Genomic DNA, 14779 nt, shown 5'->3' with positions numbered 1-14779 from the left:
TTTTTCTTTATTTGTGGTACTCTCTTTGATCTCCATATTAGCTACAAACATCTTTGTGGTATCTTTGATCTCCATATTAGCTACAAACATCTTTGTGGTAGGTTTTTCTTTATAATATGTTTTCCTCCTTTATGTTGCTCTTTGTCACCCTTCTAGGTAGCTTTCTCATACGTAGGACTTTGCTAATTCTACTCTCTAACTAATATAACTCCCAGGCTTCTACTACATCTTCAGTCTATTGATGATTCAATGCTATCCACAATTATTCCTCCCTTTGATGTGGGTTCACCATCCATTTTTTACTAGCCTTCCATTGGATTTGACATCTAATAGTAGTCACCCTTCTAGGTAGCTTTCTCATACGTAGGACTTTGCTAATTCTGCTCTCTAACTAATATAACTCCCAGGCTTCTACTACATCTTCAGTCTATTGATGATTCAATGCTATCCACAATTATTCCTCCCTTTGATGTGGGTTCACCATCCATTTTTTACTAGCCTTCCATTGGATTTGACATCTAACAGTATTTGGCTATTTTTTCAATCTATCAGTATGTTTTATTGTATTGCTAACTTGAGATTTTTCACTTTGTTCTAGGTTCAATTTATTCAAATGCTTGGAAACTTTGTAAATTATTTTAATTAGTCTTCTTCTACCAAGTCGGTTGATTCTTTCAATCCTTGTATCTTTTTTTGACTCTTTGAGAAACACTTTTTGTCATCCTCTCTCTTTTGTTTGTTTTTTAATTAAATCTTTTGATTTAATTACACTACTATGTCACTTTTTTTTTCCTTTGGATATTTTTCTTCATGACTTTCCTTAGATATTTCTTGTATCTACTTCCTGTTATTCTTAACCCCTCCTTGTGTGATCAGCACTGTAATATTTTTCTTCAACAATCAATAGCCTCCTTTTTGAGTTTTTCCTTGTCTTTTTTTTCCTAATTTCTCTTCCTTTTTAATGGTTGGTTCCCTTATTTCTCATTCAGTCTCCACATCTGATTTCTTAAACCGCTTGACACTTTGCCCTTCTCCTTAAGGTATCTTCTTTAATGCTTCGGCACCATAGATGCATTTGGGCATGACAATTCTTCACTTGTCCTCAGCAGCAGTTCATTTCTATAGAATTGTGTAGGCGAATGCATCATGTGTACTATTGCAAAGTGACATTTAAAGTTCTCCTTTTCACTCCTACACTTATTAGCATAATGTCCTAGTTTGTACAAATTGTATTGTGCTGGTCTTTGGTTTTCTCCTCTTCCTTGGCCATCTATATTGTTATTGTAGTAGCCTCCCTTGCTACCTCCATATGAATGGTTTTCGTAATCGCTAGTGGACAGGGCTACATCTTGTAGTTTTAGGTACTGCATTGTGTACTTTGTCTTTTTTAAGGCTCTATTGCGGTACATAGTAGCCATGGTCTGGTGTATGAAAGGCTCTTTTCACCAATTCTTGTGCTCCATCCAATCCTTTGTCATGAAATTCTTCAATTCTATGCTTAGATTGAGTGGGGATAATCATTGCTAGTCCCATTCTCCTCATAAACCACAATATATTGAGTTTATTTTTTAAGATTCTCTACAATCTCAATGCTTAATGTGGCAGCCCTCTTGGCGTCTTTTATCATTGGACTTTCATTTTTTTAATTGCCACTCATTGCACCAATGAGTACACCAAAATTTATTGCTCCTAGAAATAGATGCATCCCTCTTCTCTACTTTTGCTAATAAGTCTTATTTGAGCTTTAGTTGCTCTAGTGCAAACCTTAATTTTTCTTTTATATTTTTGTAATGTCCCTTATATTGTGTTCATATATATATATTTGTTCATTTTATGGATTAGTTTAATCATTTCAGGACATTATTATTATTCCCAAATTAATATTAAAGAATTATTCACAAATTATTATTAATAATATGGTATTATTAATATGTGCATTACATACTATTATTAATAGAACTATTCACAATTTATTATTATATATATCAAACTTGTTTATTACCAATGAATCATACGCATCGATATCTAGTTAATACGTTGGTTTTGGAAGGACACAATCCAAGGGATACTCTCCAAGGAGACATGTCTTCGTTGAAGGGAAGTTGCTGGTCAAAAATCTTTGACCTCCTCCAGCATACCATAAGGAACGGGAAGATAGAGAAAATATTAAGGGAAAGAAAGAGATCAGCAGTCACTTCAGCTGAAAACATTACGCCATGAATACAAAGGCAGTTAACAATATCATATGATGGTATTGTTAATACAATTTAATTATGTTATTACATTTAATACCACTAATACAATTTAATATGATTAATACAAAATGATACGGCTAGTATAATGCAATGATGTTAATATAATAGGGTGCTGCTAATATAATATGATAACTGTTAACACTGTTAATGTAATACAATATGTTAATTCAGTCACATATTAACATAGTAATATTGTTAGTGTGATATAATATAAAGATGACAAAATAACATAATGATATTAATAAAATCTGAAGCTCATACGGTTAATGAAATCTGAAATAATATTGCTAATACAGTAAGATATTATAAATGTAATACAATTCTGGAATGCAATATAATAAAATGTAGTAACATAAAATAATGTTAATAATACAACACAATATAATGTTATTAGTGACACTGTTAATATCAATCTGATAAATGGGTTCAGCACTAACCAGCTACTGTCATAAGATTTACATTGATTCTTTATCACTTATTCTATATATATACACAATGGTGAAGGAGGGTGTGAGAGCATTGCAAGAGGGGTACAGCATATTAGCATCCTTCTAGATACACCACCTCGAAGTGGGGCAAGATGAGCCCATAGGGGCCAAAGGAGTACAAACGGTATGGTCTTTGGGTCTAGGAATAGATGGTTTCTAGGGCACTGTTCGCAATCTTTCCCCTCTTCTCCACCATGGCTCACAAATGCAAGAAGTAAAATCGTTAAGGTATAAGGATGATGACTAGATGAGGGTCAAAGGCACCTTATTGTATAAGTGAATCAATCATAAGAGGTGAGAGGTTGATATGATGGAGGGGAACGGTGTAAAGCCTTCATTAGGTATGCCACCTCATGATGATGGTTGAGGACCATCGGTTAAGGACCACATGAGGCCACATAAGATAAGGTCTTGCTGTTGGGCCTAAGGTAGAGGATACTTGGGGCACCTCATCATGTCTTCCAACTCAACCGTCATTATGGTTGAGTTTCCATGTAATTGTTGATATTGGTTGTGTAGATCAATATATATAAATCCTAACCCTAAAATTGGATGTATTAATGAGTTGTATCTACAATGTTTTCTAATCTCATTGCAGGTTTCAGAAAATAGGCTTATCTCATCTTATTCTTAAATGAAGATTATATCCTTAACTATGTTTGCCCTTGTTTCATTCTAGATTTGTGATTTTAGGGAAAAAACTAGGGCATTTAAAAAAAAGAGACATTACATTTTTTTTTGAGATTTCTCCCTTGCATCCCCCTAATTGTGATCCTATCCTAGTAGCTATTTCCAACTCATCCTTATAATTTGGCAACTCTTTCCCAATCAATGCTGCCCTAATGTAGGGTAATAGCCTTGAGAGAAACCTTAAATCCTTTATTTTTTAGACAAAGGTTCCTCTAGGTTTCAGACCACACTTTGAAAACCATTGATCATAATCCTTCAGTAATTCGCATTTACCTTGCTATATTCTACATTTTGCTTGCACGTTCTAATAGCCATTAGGGAAGTAAAAGTTTATTAAAAGTAAAGGCTTCAAGTCATCCCATGTTTTGTCACGATTGAGACATTCCTTCATATACCACTTCAATAAATCGGCCTCAAGTATCCCTACAAAATCAAATAACTTGCTTGGATCATTTTGATCCTCAACCTTTTCCAGTGGGACTTCAAGATTAAAAGTTGTTTGTTGGCTGCCTTGGTGTCTTTTCCAACTACAAGGAGCTTTATTGACATACCTGTAGGAGGGTCAGGTGTTTTAGATTTAGCTTTTTGTTTTGCTATTGTCCTTGCTCATAATTTGTTATCTACTCTTCTTCTTTGTTTAAGTTCTCCCTACTTGGTCTGACTCTTTTCCTTTACCTACCTTCACTGCTTTGCTACTTTACCATCTTATTTTGGCCCTTATCTTTTAACAAATTAATATGAATGAACTCACACACAAGTTTTTCTCCAAAATATCTTGGGCAATCACTTGTTAGGCTTCTTCTAACCTTAGCAAGGACACTACTTATATCTTCTTTTCATATTTTTTTAGACTTACTTGGCGTAGGGGGTGATGTTTGGTTTGGGGGATTCATTTCCTCATAAGATATCTTTGGTTTAGGGAATGTGTCATTTGATAAATTTTTGTTAGTTAGTAGATTATCTTTTTGTTTGCGTGGTTTATTTCCTCAGACTTTTTTTCTTTGAGCATCTCTAATGTTTCTCTAGAAAATTCCAAATTTCTAGAATTTTCTTTCTTGACTTCTTTACTTCCTTGTAATTCATCATACCTACTCACTTCAATATTCCATGAATCTACATTGAGATTCAATGTACTCATTCTAGAGATTGAGGTTACTTTTTCATCAAATCCATTACTTGTTACAAACCTTGAATGCATCTGTTATGCCTTGCACACATTCCCTGTCGTCGATAGGATCCCCCTTTGTTGCTTGCCTCTTCGAGGTCCCGTAGGAGTTTGGGTTTAGTTTGCAGAGTTAGATGCAGTATAGAACAATCTGGTCAGAGTATGCCATGGGATTTGAGGAAGGGCTCTTGCGTTTGGTTTCACAATGCCAAGCTTGATCCTAGAAGAAGATGGAGATTTTAAAAGGGGAAATTTGAAATAGAGTTGCACCCTTATCTCTTAGAGCCCAAATTTTTCCTTCAAAGGTAAAATGACAAAGTGAAAAGAAAAGGGACAGTTTAAAGTGTAAGTTCGCATCTTGTCCAAAAGTGTCAAGTTTGGGCCCATTTCCTAGTCTCACATTTTATCTCAAAAGGCCGAAATTTCGCATAAGGGGGGAGATGACAAAAGCAAATAACAAAGAGGCTTTTCTCTAATTACCTCCAATGGCCAAATTTCTCCCTTAGTCGCCAAAATAAGTGGAAAGGTAAAGGAAAAGTAGAGGGGCGAGAACTGAAGGATGTTGGTGTTGGAAATAAGCCACACTCGGACCGATGATGGATTGGTCCAAGAGGGGCCAGTAGCTCAGTGGTAGAGCACTCCAGTAGTGTATGGAAGGTCCTAGGTTCGAGTCCTAGCTGGTCCATGTCTTAACATGGTATCAGAGCCAGGTCTAGGCTAGGAGCCCCAAGCACACGAGAGGTGTGGCTTAAGGGGGGGTGTTGGTGTTGGGAATAAGCCACACCCGGACTGACAATGGATTGGTCCAAGAGGGGCAAGTAGCTCAGTGGTAGAGCACTCCAGTTGCGTTGGAAGGTCCTAGGTTCGAGTCCTAGCGGGTCCATGTCTCAACAAAGGAGATGTTTTAAGTAAAAGTAGTTTTATGCCAAAGCTCGCCGTTTTCCTCAAAAAGCCGAGTTCCCCCCCTCCCCTCCCTTTTTTTTGAATCAGCTAGGTAAAAAAGAAGAAAAGCCGAAATAATGAATAATGGAGAAAAGAGGAAATATAAAGAAAGGTGTTGATGTGTTTTTTATGACGACGTCCAACACAGAATAAAGTTGCCCAACGGTCACTTCACTCTCTCTTGATCAAAGTACGATTGCATGCTGATATAGTTGGAGAATCAGACAACAGACTCCAAGGTTCCTTTATGCTATAGATGTGACTCAGTTGGCTGATATGATTGTTTTTAATCCAAGGGGGCCTTACGTATGTCAAAGAAATTTGTGCAAGCTCAAGAATTTATTGATGCGGATGATTTGCAATAAAGCTCTAAGTTTTAGATTTTAGATTTCGAAATATGTAGAAAGTAAATAGGGATAGGGCAGAGGGAAACTAAACTAAAGGTAATCTAACCCTAGGAACAAGGAGACGGGATAACTTGTGCAAAATCCAACTGCGCTTCGCTTTGCCAGCAAAGCACAACTTACACGAAGGCGGTGCAATCTTCAAGGGGAGTGCTAAAGATTTTCAAATCGTCAAAAGAAACCATCAAATAGAACAATCTCTTCTAACAATCGAAATTGAACATACACATATAACGAGGCTCAGACTAACTTTGCACGGTATGCAACAATCAGCTGCACACCAAAAGTATGAGCAAGAACTTGGCAACAAGCGATCCTATCAACTCCAGTTCATCTAATAGCATGAAAACAAATCTAATCTATGAAGAGAGCGAGACCATGCGAGTTCCAAAACAACACAAGAACACACCAACAATTGAACAATGTATTAAGTGTTTGCTTCAAAAACTCCTAGCAACAATCTCTGACGATAGTCTCTCCTGATTACAAATGAGGGGGTCACCTCCTTATATAGGCCTCAAAGCCTAGATTACATGCAAAACCCTAATTAGGGTTTGCCCTAAAGATTCCCCACTCAGGATGCAACAAGGTGGGAATCTGCATTAAATAACCCATTATGCCCATTTACAATAAATTTAAAAAAGGGCCTAAAATAGCGCCCATGATGATGATCATGCCCAGAATATAATTGACGTCATCATAAATACCCATCACGTCAACAAAATTGGCACTAGAAGGAAGGCCGATTTCATTTGAAGAAGAAATTTTATTGTTCGAAGAAGAAATTATGACTCAAGATGGTGCTACCTTGCACTAGAAGTTCACCTCCTGTTCTACAGCCTTGTTTGGGATTTCATGATCATCAGGAGGATATCATTGCTGACTTAGCTAATTTTGCCCAGAAGATAAGCAGAAGCGAAGAACAGTACAACGAAATTCGGCTGGTGTTGCAAGGAGAACGAGAGAAGGCTATTGAGATCGCTGTTGAGATTGAAAGAGATTTGCTCAACCAAATGTTTCCACTTGCTCCACGTGTTCCCCGCCTTCGGTGATCCAAAAAGCTGGAGCATATTAATTCATTCTCACCAAAAAGGCATCAAAGGATTCTGTGATCTACCCCAGGAGCAAAGGAATTCCAAGAGCTTACATTCAAGCCAATACGTGGGAAGAAGGAATTCGCATCCTCAAGTAAAGGTTCACCAAGTGTCAAAGATCTTACCCGTTTGTTCCAGATTCCACCATCACAGTGTACAATAATAAGAGCAGCTGGTGCGGGTATTCAACAAAGGTTCACTCAAGCACCAACACAACCGATTGTTCAGCAGCAGGCGGTACCTGCAATGGCACACCAATAGCAACAGCAGCAGCCACAACAGCAACAACAACAAGCCCCGGGGCTGAATTGGCACCTTGTGAATGCCTCACTGCTCGCTTCTTTCACCGCGTACCACGACATGCCAAAGAATCCGGAGCATTTCTGCACCAAGTTCTACATTAATGATGTTAACCGTACTACTGAAGAACATATTGAAGTATTTGAAGATACTCTCTAGAATCAGGATATCCAGCATGAGGATGTCGCCTGCTGGCTATTTCCATATTCTTTGGGCGAAGAGGCATTCTATTGGTACATCAACTTGCCGGTGGACTCTATTGGAACTTGGCAACAAATGAAAGACACATTCTTGGCCAAATTCAGATTACCCGTCTCCCTAGCAGAATTGTATTGGCAATTTATCGTAGTAAGGAGACAAGAGCGGGAGCCAATTGGCACCTTTAATAACAGATTCCAAAGAGCCTACTCTGGGCTTCGCTCCCCTTACAACGTGAATGATGAAGCCGCCCAGAATATATACTATGCGGCATTGGACTGTTTCACCTCTATGTTTGTCCAACAAACTAACCCCGCTGATCTGAAGACGGCCTATGATGAAGCTTTCAAGATTAGCCTACGATCATCGGCGACTGCTGTAGGAACAATGCCTTATAATCCACAAGTTGGTGGAGCAAATTATCTCCCTGCCATTAACCTAGTTCCCACACCAGCGAATCAGTTAGTGCCGCACCCGGGGGCCCCAATGTTACAGGCCCCACCATCACAGCCGGTCTATCTGCAGAACACAGCCACTCCATCTAGAACTCAGGAGGAAAGGGATGACATGAAAGAACTGATAGAACAAGTAAAAAAACTATCTACTAAAGTGACTTATCTCAGAAATCAGAATAACCAGATGCAAAGCATATAGAGAAATTATCAGCCATACCAAGGAAGCAACAGAGGGTACCATAATAACCCTCCGAATCATCATGAGAACCATCAAGGACATAGTGCCGGGCATCAAAATAACAATCATGGTTATTAGAATAACAGTAATAACCAAGGATTCCATAAGAAAACATGGAACACGACACCAAATAATGGGGGTGTGCCTTCACCGTTGGACAATCCGCCACCCTGCGACAGTAGACCTGCAGATAAGATATTCATCGCAGAAGCTGCCCTGTCAACTTGGTGTAGGCTACACAACACCAGCCAACATTTCGAGCTACAGTGTCATGAATTCCAAGTAGCTGCTGATATTTTCCGACAAGAAATGAGGAATTCTGAAGGTCCTGAAAATCCTCCAACCACGGGATATGAGATAGTCCCAACGCAAAGATATGACCAGGCTCTTATCCTAGAGGATTTCAGATTCCCACCTGAATTTGAAGATTACACGCCACCACAGGGATCTTACAGATTCCCACCAACATCGGCAATGGCCCCATGGAGCCCCCAGGGTACCATGGATCCTCAAAGGTCTCGCCTGACGAACCTCAGGTTAAAGATGGATACATCTTTCCCCCATTGAATAATAGTGTTTTGGTGGCAGCGGTTGGCGAAGTTCAGGCATTTCAACAAACGAATGGAAATTCCGCCCCAAGGGCATATTAGAGAAATTATCAGAACCATGGGCCCCTCACGTCTTCCATCCCTCCGAATAATTTCTCAACTCTGCCTAATCCCAATGCCAACAACGTTCCTTGTCCGTCGAAGGATTCACCAGAGTATAGACAAACAACCGCTCCTCAGAATGAACGAGTCCCACCATCTGCTCAACATGCAGAAAGGAGACAAGAAGAGAATCCTCCCAGGGAGGAATTGAAAAGATTAAGCTCTTACGTTCTGGAAGAGTTCAAGAAGATTAAGATAAGCTTGCCTCTGTTCGAGCTAATGAAAATCTCTGAGGTGAGAGAGTCACTATTGGGGAGCCTGAGCGATGCTCCAGTACCTAGGAGTGTCCTGCAAGCCATGACGAATGTTTAAAGGAATACGCCCAACAATGCAAACCTGGCATCAAACGCGAACATTGTTTAAAATGTCCTTCCCAATGCATTTGACGCTCCGCAGCAGCCCCCGAGCTTTATCGGAATGGTGCAAAACTCTCCTCATGATCCACAAGAGAAGAATCTTGCGACGACTCAACCAGCCCTGCAAAATACCCCTGCAGCAAGAGAAGAAGAAACAACTTAGAGAGTAAGTGAACCTGTAAAGCCGACCTTTACGAAGATCATCCAAGCACTAGCCACAGGTCAAGATTCACAGCCAGAGGCGAGACACCAAGAAGTTATCAACGGTGGTGAACAAAAAAGGAAGCCCACGATTTGTTACACAGGGAGGGACGAGCCTGCTCCTTTCCTGGTCTCTATCAGGATCTTTGGCAAACTCTTACACAATTGCCTGATAGACTCTGGCACTTCAAGCAACATAATGCCATTGGCAGTGTGTCAGAAACTAGGGATAATGCCTTTACATACAAACAAGAAGGTCATTCAACTAGACAAGACTGAAGTTGTTGGAGAGCTTAACAACATCCACATGCAATTGGCCGCCGACCCTAGGGTGCAGAGCTGTATTGATATTTTAGTGGTGGACATCCCAGACGGATATGGCATGTTGCTAAGTAGAGATTGGTCAAGGAAGCTAAATGGATATATCTCTACCGACTTTTCCCACATGTGGCTTCCATGGAAGGGCGTTCCCAACCAAATCAGAATTGATAGCATGCCCAAATTGCGCCTGACAATCACTGAATATGGAGAAGGCAATGAGATCCTATTTCTAGAAATCGACTTGGGTACCTATAGGCCCAAGGTTGAGAAAGTTCTGATGCTGCATGGCTCAACTAAGACGGAACGGAGAGAAGAAATGCTTGACTCCACGGAAATTCTTATTGAAGACGACCCTGAAGAACAACCAGGTGGAGGTAAGGATATGTTTGACAGTTTCAGAGAGTTCGTCATGAGAAGTATGGAGCAAGAAGCCCAGTTGGGCAAAGGCATTGGCACCTGAGATCTGTTGCTACCCAATTGGTGCAGAATCCATAATGCCTTCCATTCAGAGCTCACCTGCGAAATGTGTAAACTCGCTATTAAGCAAGTAGTAAAGGTGGTTTCCTCAGACCCCACAATGGCTAATATTGTGGAAACCACTAACTCTGAAGCCCCTTCCAAAGCAGTTCTGGATCACAAGGATTCTCAAAAAGGGGAAAAGAAGAAACAAGCCATCCAGCCACCCCAAATTCAAAATACTGATCAAATATGGACTCAAAGGTTTGATGTGTCCAAATCCAAGAATGGGAGTGGCGCTAGAATTGAATTGATTAGCCCAACCGGAGAAGCTTACCTGGCTGCATACAGGCTACAATTCCCTTGCACTAACAATGTAGCCGAGTATGAATCATTGGTCCATGGATTGCTCCTTGCAATCCAGAAGGGTGCAAAATCCTTGTACGTACTGGGAGATTCACAGATTGTGGTGCGGCAAATAAGAAAGTTATATGCTTGTCATGACAAAAGGCTGTGCCGCTACTGTACCAGAGTATGGGACCTAATTGAGAGTTTTGATGCATTCAACATCAAGACGATACACAGAGGTGACAATGAGGCCGCTAATGCATTGGCTCAAGCAGCTAGTTCCCTGGAACCCCTCGCCATGGAAGGTTTGAAGAAATTTATAGTTGAATTAACTTCAGTTCCCTCTGTGCCAGATAACGTTACAAATTTCCAAGTCTTCGAAGATGATAAGCACATCTTGGATTTTCTTACAAACTCAGAGGTGTTTACGACACAGATAATTGATGAAGAGGAGCTTGAAGAAGCAGAGTTTGATGCCGATGGGATAATGAACCTGAAAACAAATACTATCCCTTGTGGAATGATTGAGTTGGAAAGACTCTTTGATCCTGATAGGTTGAGCAGGAATCAAGCTACAGAAGGAAGTGAATGCGAAGCTGTCAACTTGGGGAAAGATGGACAAACAAAAAATGTGTTCATTGGGAAAGTTTGCACCCTGGAAGAAAGGGAAGGAGTTTTAAAGAACCTGAAAGAATTCTCCAATGTCATCGCATGGGGATACGAGGATATGAAAACCTATGATACTTCTCTTTTCACCCACACAATTCCATTAAAGCCAAGAAGCAAACCCTCCGACAGAGACAGAGGCCTGTGAATCCATTATTGAAGCCGCTAATTTATCAAGAAGTTAAGAAATTGCTCTTAGCAAGGATAATATTTCCTGTTAGGCACTCGACGTGGGTCGCCAATCTTGTTCCGGTGAGGAAGAAAAATGGAGAAATAAGGTTATGTATAGACTTCCGGAATCTGAATAGGGCTTCCGAGAAGGATAACTACCCCTTGCCATCTTTGGACGAGGTGTTGCAAATCGTCAGTGGATCTCAAATGATGTCATTCTTGGATGGGTACTCTGGATACAACCAAGTTCTGGTGGAGGAAGAAGACAGACTGAAGACAGCTTTTACCACCAAGTGGGGCACCTTCGCCTACAGAAGAATGCCGTTTGGCTTGATCAATGCAGGAGCCACCTTCCAGAGGGCAATGGACATAGCATTCCGTGACTTAGTGGGAAAATGCATAATAATTTACATGGATGACCTCATGGTATTTTCCAAAAGAAGGGAAGATCATGTTGATGATCTCAAGAAAATCTTTCAACGCTGCAGAAGGTACAGGATATCTTTGAATCCCAAAAAATGTATGTTTGGCATTACTGAGGGGAAACTTCTTGGACATGTTATCAACGAGAAGGGGATCTCTATTGATCCAGAGCGCATTGAAGCCATTTCAAGGATTGGCCTGCCCGCCAGCCAAAGAGAATTGAAATCATTCTTTGGTAAGATTAACTTTGTCAGGAAGTTTATCACTGGATTCGCTGAAATCGTGAAGCTATTAAATGACATGCTGAAGAAAGGAGCAAAGATCTAGTGGACAACTCCAACGAAGCAAGCATTTGAAGAGATAAAGCAAGCAATTGTCAATGCCCCGATCCTGGTCAGCCCCGATTATACCAGACCTTTCTATTTGTATTCCTTTGCCTCGGAACATACCTGTGCGACAGTCCTCACCCAGAGGAATGAAGAGAAAGATGAATATCCGATTGCTTTTATGAGTTCTCCACTGAAAGACGCAGAATTGAGGTACCCAAACGTGGAGAAACAGGCCTATGCACTGGTCAAGAGTATTAAGAAGTTCAGACATTATTTATTGAGGAGCAAGGTGTTTGCCATTGTTCCTGATGCGGCTGTAAAGACTTTATTAATGCAGAATGAATTGGGTGAGCGAAGAGGCAAGTGGGTCGCCACGATCCAAGAATATGATACCGAGATACAACCAATGAAGATAGTACGAGGACAAGCACTAGCACAAACAATTGCCACAACTGGGCCTGGACTTATACAACAGACTTACATTCTGGAAGAGGTGCCTCCCGGAGAATGGTACGATGAAGTTATTTTCCATCTACTCAACCATAGATGCCCTCCGCAATTGAACCCTGTCCAGAAGAGGGCATTGAGAATGAAGAGCCAGAAATACATGTTGCAAGGGGCTGTCCTATACAAGAAGAACCACGAAGGAATATACTTGAGATGTGTAGGCAAGGAAGAGGCCAAGCAAATTATGGAACAATTTCATGGTAGATTTGAAACCAGCCACGAAGGAAGCTTGGCTACAACACATTAGATTGCCCGGGAAGGATATTATTGGCCCACACTGTTCAAAGATGCATACCAACATGTGAGGGCATGTCATACATGTCAAACGACCGCTATTCGGGAAAAGAATCCTGCTATGCCGCTCCAACCAGTTATTGAAGAAAGGCTATTTGCTCAATGGGGATTGAATTTTATTGGAGCAATCAACCCCCCTTCTTTAGCCCAACACAAATACATCCTTACTGCCACAAACTATTGTACCAGGTGGTTCGAGGCCCAAGCCCTGAAACTATGTACCTCTAATGTGGTAATCAAATTCGTTGAAGAGAACATTATCACAAGATTTGGATGTCCACGCGCCTTAGTGTGCGACAATGGCCCCGCTTTCTCCTCATTAAAGTTTTCTAACTGGGCCTTCGAATATGGAATCACATTGAAATTCTCCTCGAATTACTATCCCCAGGGAAATGGGATGGCCAATCAACAAATAAAAATCTGCTAAGTGCTATCAAAAAGTTGTTAGACAAAAATCCCAAGGACTAGCATACACAGCTAAGGTTTGCTCTTTGGGCGGACAGAACGCGAGTGAAGAACTCCTTGGGAACATCTCCCTATCATCTAGTCTACGGGCAGGACCCAGTGTTTCCCATCCAGCTAAGAATCCCAACTCTACAGTTTTTGCAAGAATATCTGGATGGTGAAGATAGGATTCAGACACGTCTCTCACAGTTGCTGCACCTGGAGGAGAACGAGAGGAGAGACTATTGTCAGAGATTGTTGCTAGGAGTTTTTGAAGCAAACACTTAATACATTGTTCAATTGTTGGTGTGTTCTTGTGTTGTTTTGGAAGTCGCATGGTCTCGTTCTCTTCATAGATTAGATTTGTTTTCTTGTTATTAGATGAATTGGATTTGATAGGATCGCTTGTTGCCAAGTTCTTGCTCATACTTTTGGTGTGCAGCTGATTGTTGCATACCGTGCAAAGTTAGTCTGAGCCTCATTATATGTGTATGTTCAACTTCGATTGTTAGAAGAGATTGTTCTATTCGATGGTTTCTTTTGACGATTTGAAAATCTTTAGCACTCCCCTTGAAGATTGCACCGCCTTCGTGTAAGTTGTGCTTTGCTGGCGAAGCGAAACGCGGTTGGATTTTGCACAAGTTATCCCGTCTCCTTGTTCCTAGGGTTAGATTACCTTTAGTTTAGTTTCCCTCTGCCCTATCCCTATTTACTTTCTGCATATTTCGAAATCTAAAATCTAAAACTTAGAGCTTTATTGGAAATCATCTACGTCAATAAATTCTTGAGCTTGCACAAATTTCTTTGACATACGTAAGGCCCCCTTGGATTACCAACAATCATATCAGCCAACTGAGTCACATCTATAGCATAAAGGAACCTTGGAGTCGGTTGTCTGATTCTCCAACTATATTAGCATGCAATTGTACTTTGATCAAGAGAAAGTGAAGTGACCATTGGGCAACTTTATTCTGTGTTGGACGTCGTCATAAAAAACACATCAACAAAAGGCAAGATAAAGTGTTAATTCACTTTTTGCGATTTCCCTCATAATACTGAGTTTTCTCCCCCAAAAGGAAAAAATGGTTTAAGTGGGGCGTGAAAAGTGAAACAAAGGTGATGTTTTTTTAAGTCAAACTCACAATGTCCCTTGCAAACTCGAGTTTTGTTTCGTAAAGTGAAAGTAATAAGTGAAAATTCGCAAGGAGGCGTCTTTAAGTCAAACTCGCAATCTTCCTCAAAAACCCTAGTTTTTTTCCGAGTTGGTACCCGAAGCTAGAATTCTAAAGAGGGGTGAAATTTTGTAAGGAGATAGCGGTTTGCA

General features: G+C 40.5%; 1 protein-coding gene and 1 non-coding gene across 5 annotated transcripts in view; both read left to right on the top strand.

Annotated features, from left to right (window-relative positions):
• Window positions 1-14779, top strand: part of LOC131076986 (MMS19 nucleotide excision repair protein homolog) — a 338109-nt gene that overhangs the window by 229113 nt on the left and 94217 nt on the right. The gene's annotated exons all lie outside the window — the stretch shown is intronic.
• On the top strand, window positions 5212-5283 carry TRNAT-AGU (transfer RNA threonine (anticodon AGU)). The gene has a single exon. It is a non-coding gene; the product is annotated as a tRNA-Thr (tRNA).

This window comes from Cryptomeria japonica, chromosome 6 (assembly GCF_030272615.1).
Source record: "Cryptomeria japonica chromosome 6, Sugi_1.0, whole genome shotgun sequence".
In the NCBI taxonomy this organism is placed as follows: domain Eukaryota; kingdom Viridiplantae; phylum Streptophyta; class Pinopsida; order Cupressales; family Cupressaceae; genus Cryptomeria; species Cryptomeria japonica.
This window is presented reverse-complemented; position numbering and strand designations above follow the sequence as displayed.